General features: G+C 39.7%; 1 pseudogene; it reads right to left on the bottom strand.

Moving 5' to 3' along the window:
- Positions 1 to 1,869: 1,869 nt before the first annotated feature.
- LOC140846480 (protein tyrosine phosphatase type IVA 1 pseudogene) lies at positions 1,870 to 4,130 on the bottom strand (annotated as a pseudogene).
- Between the last annotated feature and the right edge of the window lie 2,719 nt (positions 4,131 to 6,849).

Genomic DNA, 6,849 nt, shown 5'->3' on the forward strand with positions numbered 1-6,849 from the left:
TCTCTCCCCAGGTTTGGAGTATTTTTAGCTATTCTTTTTTTTCTTTTTTCTTTCTTTTTTTAATTAAAGTATCATTGATATACAATCTTATGAAAGTTTTGCATGAACACATTGTGCTTTCAGCATTCACCCATATTATCAAATCCTCACCCTCCTCCCCTATTGCAGTCACTGTCCATCAGCATAGTAAGATGGTATAGAGTCATTACTTGTCTTCTCCATGCTGTACTGCCTTCCCTGTGACCTACCTATATTGTGATTGTGAATTATAGAGCCCCTCAATACCCTTCTCCCTCCCCACCTACCTTCCCCAACCTCTCCTCTTTGATAACCACTAGTCCCTTCTTGGAGTCTGGATGTCTGTTGTTATTTTGTTTCTTCAGTTTTGCTTTGTTGTTATACTCCCAAAATGAGTGAAGTCATTTGGCACTTGTCTTTTTCCACCTGGCTTATTTCACTGAGCATAATACCCTCTAGTTCCATCCATGCTGTAAATGGTAGGATTTCTTTTCTTTTTATGGCTGAATAACATTCCACTGTGTATATGTACCACATCTTCTTTATCCATTCATCTACTGATGGACACTTAGGTTGCTTCCATATCTTGGCTATTGTAAATAGTGCTGCAATAAACATAGGGGTGCATATGTCTTTTTGAATCTGAGATCTTGTTTCCTTTGGGTAAATTCCTAGGAGTGGAATTCCTGAGTCAAATGGTATTTCTATTTTTAGTTTTTTGAGGAACCTCCATATTGCTTTCCGCAGTGGTTGAACCAATTCACATTCCCACCAGCAGTGTAGGAGGGTTCCCCTTTCTCCTCATCCTCTCCAGGATTTGTTGTTTCTTGTCTTTCAGATGTTGGCCATCTTAACTGGTGTGTGAGGTGATATCTCACTGTGGTTTTAATTTGCATTTCCCTGATGATTAGCAATGTGGAACATCTTTTTTATGTTCCTGTTTAGCCATTATTTCTCTAAATAGCTTTCTATCTCTTTCTCCCTCTATAACTCTAATGATATGTACGTTGTTTTTAATGCTTTTTCATAAGTACTGTAGGCATTTTTCCTTCCTTTTTGTTTTTTCTTTTTGCTCCTCTGATTTGGATAATATCAAATGATCTGTCTTCTAGATCACTGACTCTTCTGCTTGGTTAATCTGCTGTTGGAGCTCTCTACTGAACTTCAGTCATTGCATTCTTCAGCTCTGAAATTTCTGTGTTTTTTTTTAATGTTCTCTTTATTGAACTTCTCACTTTTTTCCTTGTATTTTTTTAAATATAATTAAATTGTTTCTTTGTGTTCTCTCATAGCTCCCTAAAATCCTTTAGAACAATCATTTTGAATTCTTTGTCAGGTAATTCCTAGATTTCCATTTCTTTTAGGGCCAAAGAAAAACTGGAGGTTTTCTGTATTCCCTTATATGTTTCCCTGATCTGCATTATCCTGTAGCCTAGCATAGTTGTCTGAGTATTTGAAGAAGCAGTCACCTCTTCCAGACTCATGTACTGACTGTGGTAAGGAAGACTTTCACTCATGTATGGGTGCATGCTAGTGTGTGCTGTGACCCCAGGTCTAGTGGTGCAAGGTGCCAAGTGTTGGGGTGTTTAGTTGCACTGGTCTGAAGGAGCCACAATATGTCTTTTTGTCTTTGGCTAAGGCTGGTGGAGTCTACAGTGATGACAACTGTGTGATCCTTGGTGAATATTTAAGGGCATCCACAAAAGCTTAAAGGGCTTTTGGGATCCTCAGCAGTGTTTCCAGGCTGTAGTGGTGGCTGGAGCTGGTGGTGGAACACACTTGGCTTCAGGAACCAGCTGTAGGCACTTGTGAAATGGCAGGGGCCAGTTGCAGAAACACAGTGGTGTGGGCCAGAGTAGGCAGCAAGAACTGGAGCCAGCTATCGGCTCACTGGCAACCATGTGCCTCCCCCTTGTGGTGTGCAGTGCTGTAGTGGAAGCTGGTGGCAAGCACATACACCGCTGGATAAGCTAGCCTCCAGTGTGCACATGATATCTGAGGTCAGCTGCTGGGGTCTGTGCTGGCATCTTGTATTTGTGCATCTGCAGAGGGCTGCATTTGTTGCCAGTTTGGTTCAAGGGGTCCAATGAGGACAGCAGTGGAGGTGGGTGTTGTAGGGAGATAGTAAGGTGGCTGCATCAACAAATATGAATACCTGTTGGACAAAAGCTGGTAAAATCTGCATGGGGTCTGCTGCAGCTGTTAGTTTCAGCAGTGGTGAAATCATCTGGGTCTGTCTGCAGAGCAGGTCACTCAACTGTGTTCTATCCTGCTGTGGGCTGCTATTGGTAGCCCCTGCTTTTCTTAAAAAAATTTTTTTTGATTTCATTATTTATTTAGATGTTTAAGCTTTTTCACTAGATTTTTACAAGCTGGTGAACACTGACAAATTATTTCTCCCACAGAACTATAACCACACATTCCCAGACAGTATAAATATATGGTTGAACTAACATTAATACACATTACCATTTTATCAGTTACATAATAAAACAAATTATCAAGTATCCAAATATTAAGTCACACAGCTCAAAAGGCATATAAAATATTAGATGTCTGCTCAATTCATTAGCAGAAACCCACTTCTTTTTTTTACAAGAGAGGTTAGGAAGAGAAAGGGAAAAAAAAATCACACTTCAAACAAAAGTAAGTTGGTAAACAACTTCAGATAACTGAAAAAAATTACAAGAATTTTGGAAATCTTATAATTAAGAATTGTTTTAGCTATAATGACAAAGCATCTCTACCTTTTGAAAAAATATTTACTAAATTAAAGAGCACATTCTACATATTCTGCACAAGACAAAGGCAACATTTTACTAAAAATACTTAATAGCCTCCCATCTTTTTTTCAGGCCCTCCCTGTAAGTTGCACCCCAAAGTACAAACACTAAAATTAACTGTAAGGCTTTTTTGTCTGGGGATGCTAAAGACATGTGCTTCTGTATGATGTAGGTTTTCAAAATGGAGGTTTTCCATAATAGCACAAAGTGATATTTAGAGAAAGACATTAAAAAATCACTGTAAGACTTGTTTTAAAAAAAAAAGTTGAGCAAACCTGATGTACACTGGTACAAATGTGGGAGATGTAAACATAAAGTGAGCAGGCAAATAACCATATTGGCTCTATTTTCTATGTTTGAAAACACTTATGGAATAAACCACTTAAGGTCCAGAGTATTCATAGTTCCTGGGATTTTAGTTCTGTATCATACTAAAAATATACGAGTATTGTGCTGAGTATTTTAGCACCTAATCTAAGTTTTTTATATGTTGTTAAGATTCTGGCATGGGAATAAATTTAAAGACATAACTCAATGCTACCTGATTTCAGGAAGGGTGAACTGGTAGAAATGATAAGCACGTCTTAAGTGCTGAACAGCAAGAAGCTTTTGCTAAGTGTCCAAGTAGGTTGACTGTAGCCCATAGAGGTTACAATTCTGTCAAGCTTGTGGCCTGGTAAAACTCTCTTCAAGATTCCTATGCAAGCTTCATTAGCCTTTTTCACCAAGCCAACATGTTGGCTAATATGTATGACAAGTTCCTTTCTCAAGTTCCATGTCCAAGGCAGTGGTATCACACACCCCAGTTTTATTGAATGCAACAGTTGTTTCTATGACCGTTGGGAGTCTTTGAAGCACAGCTGCATTTTAGGATGATATTTTTCCAAATACAAAAGCTGCTTGCTGTTAAAAGCTCCACGTCACTTTTGTCTTATGAACTGTACTGCATCTTCGTATTGCATTCCATCTTCAAATAATGCCAGGGCAGCAAGCGCTGGAGCTCTTCCGAGACCTGCAACACAATGAACAGCAATACAACAACCAGGTTCCTCATGAAACTTAATTTTTAAAAGACTTAACCAGTCATCAACAATCTCATTGGATGGTGGTGCACCATCATCAAAGGGCCAGTCAAGAACACGGATACCTTCTTTCTCCACAAGAGTAGTGTCATAAGTTGCTTCACATACTCTTACTATTGTAGTAACTCCGTACTTCTTAACTTCCTCTATGAATTTGTTTAGGGTTGCATTGGTTGGGTTGTGTGTAATAAGAAATCTCATTCTTGTTTGTGACTTCCACAGGAGCTGGGCGGTTCATTCGAGCCATGTTAATTTAGTTAAAAAAAAAAACACTCAGTAAGGTTATGAAACAATTTAAAAAACTGAATACAGAAATGATGGAAAGAAACCATGTCTACTTCAGTATACTCCACTTGAAATTCTCAGTGCTTTGGGTATGAAGTTGGGAATAATGGGAAATGAAATGAACCTCCTAACAAGAAGTAGCAATTCTTCAATCCAGTAATACTGAGGCAACAGAAAGGAAGTGCACTGAGGTTTATCCCATCCAGGTCAGAACTCTTGTAAAATGTTTTGTGGATTTCAATTCAACACTTCTGTGTCCAGGTTAACCACTCTTACAGGGGCTTCTTGGTGGAGTAGTAATGAATTTTTACAGTTCACTTGTCTGCATAGAGGTTGTGCTGTGCCTGGCAGTAATCTCCACTGCCCTTCAGAAACTCCATAAATGTGTGACCAAGAACACCACAGAACTGAGGAATATGTTTACTCATTGAAGATTGTGGCCTAATCATACAGCCAGTCCCGAGGTGGCGGTGACACAGGTGGCGTGGGGCAGGGGCGGGAGGGGGAGGGCACTAGACTCTATCATGACTCTTTAAAAAATTTTTTTAATTTTACCAAATGCACATCATAGTGGTTCATCAGCCCTCCTCCCCATCTCCACCCCTGCCCCTGTCCCTGCCTATTCCCCTCCCCCTTGGTAGCCACTAGTCACTTCTTAGTGTCTATGAATCTGATGCTGTTTTTTTCCTTCTGTTTTGCTTTTTTTTATATTCTACAAATAAGTGAAACCATATGTATTTGTCTTCCTCTGTCTGGCTTATTTCACTGAACATAATACCCTCTAGATCCGTCTATGTTGTTGCAAACGGCAGGGTTTCTTTTCTTTTTATGCATAGCCTCTGCTTTTCTTTCTTTTTCCTAGCTGTCTGCATGCATCTCAGCTTTGCTGGGTGGGATGAAACTGAAGCAGGACTCCTTGAAGTGCCCTGAAAGGCTAGGGAAGTTGATCACTCACCCCGTTCTTCCTTTCTGGGTAAAGGGAACTCTTCCTAGCTGGGAAGCACCCTCTTGGTGCTGAGCAGTGCTGGCTTGGGGGATGGGATGATACAGGTAGAATGAAGCTGTCTTTCTTCTTGAGTGATTTTTCCCAGGTTTTTGTTCCACTATGTTGCTAAAGTTTCCTGAGTAACTCTGGAGTTCTTCTAGAGCTGTTTTTGCTCATGGATAGCTGTCTCGTTGTTGATTTTTGTTGGGTGGACAGATAGGATCTGCTTCATCACTATTTTGGTGACACTGAAAAATAATTAATCTAATTCCTTTGTATCTGATGGACTAAGTTGTTCCAGATTCACCTTGTACTTCCCTAGTGGTTTTTCTTTTTTTTAATCTAGAGCCCAGGGAGAGGTATTACTGATGGGTGTTCTCTTTCTAGTTTCCCTTTCACTGAATTTACAGTTGTGAAGGATTCTGAATTAGAGATATAATTCCAACTTCTTGATCAGTGCTTGTCCAAGGGCTTGTTGCATCCCCTTTGTGTGCATTTAAATCCAAACCCTTTGATGGTTACATGAATGTATGCACATGTCAAAATTCATCAAGCTGTATACTAAGATTTATGCATTTTACTATAGGTACCTCAATTTAAAAAATACTTCTGAAACTTTAAAAAAAAAATTTAAACTTAGCCTTTACTGAATCTGATGATCTCCCACTCAGATTAGACTCTCAGTTCATGATGGTTAACTCGGTTGCGTTTTCACCTCGTGTCCCACATTCTTGTATTCTGAACCCGTCAGGATCCAATGGCAAGTGGAGAACACTTCTCAGGAATAGAATAGTTACCTGCTGAAAAGACATGACTTACTCTAAAAAAGTACTAGAGGCTTCCTCTGGATTATCCTAGGGTTTGCCTTAGACTCCATCAGCATGGATTTCCCAAAGAGGATTTTAAATACCACTGGTTTCTTAGGGCTAAGTGCAGACCATCAGCTGTGCAGCCTGAACCATCTAGACAGCCTTTCTTTTATGTCACTAAACCCTGGAATGTTTTCAGTTATCTAGTAATTAATGTGTTTAATACCCAAATGTGGAGGATGTCGCCTTCAAAATCTGAAAAGGCTTATGAATTCTACCTTTTTTAATGGTAACTTGTTATTTTGGGAGGGATATTTACTTATTTTTTGAAATGAACACCCTGTAAATGCAGTACAGAGGAGCTATCTCATTAATTTGTGAACAGGCACTCCACTCAGTGTATTCTGCAAGTACTACTTTTATAAACGTCTTGCAACATGTGCTTAAACACTTTTCTGAATACAGTACAGAACTGTATATCCATCAACTCCCAGAAATAACACTCTTCTCGAGGTATCCTGTGAGTACCACTTTCATAAACATCTTCGTATATGTGTTTTCAAACAGTTCTCTAAATGTGTTACAGGGGTGCTATCACTTTCATTCTGGAGGGGATCTTTAAATTCCCTGGACAGTTATCCATCAGAATCACCTGAGGACTTGTTTAAACATACTTCTGGGCCTCACCTCCAAAACTTCTGATTCAGCCGGTCTAGAGTGGGACCCAAGAATTTGCATGTCTGATTTCTCAGGTGGTACTGATGCTGCTAGTTTGGGGAACACACGAAGAACCACTGCCTAGACCACTGAGAAATTCAGTGACATGAGGCTTACCAAGGTGTGTAAAGCACCAGATTGTCCTGCTCTCGTCATGGTACCATCACTGG

The sequence above is a fragment of the Manis javanica genome, chromosome 15 (assembly GCF_040802235.1).
Source record: "Manis javanica isolate MJ-LG chromosome 15, MJ_LKY, whole genome shotgun sequence".
NCBI classification, from domain to species: domain Eukaryota; kingdom Metazoa; phylum Chordata; class Mammalia; order Pholidota; family Manidae; genus Manis; species Manis javanica.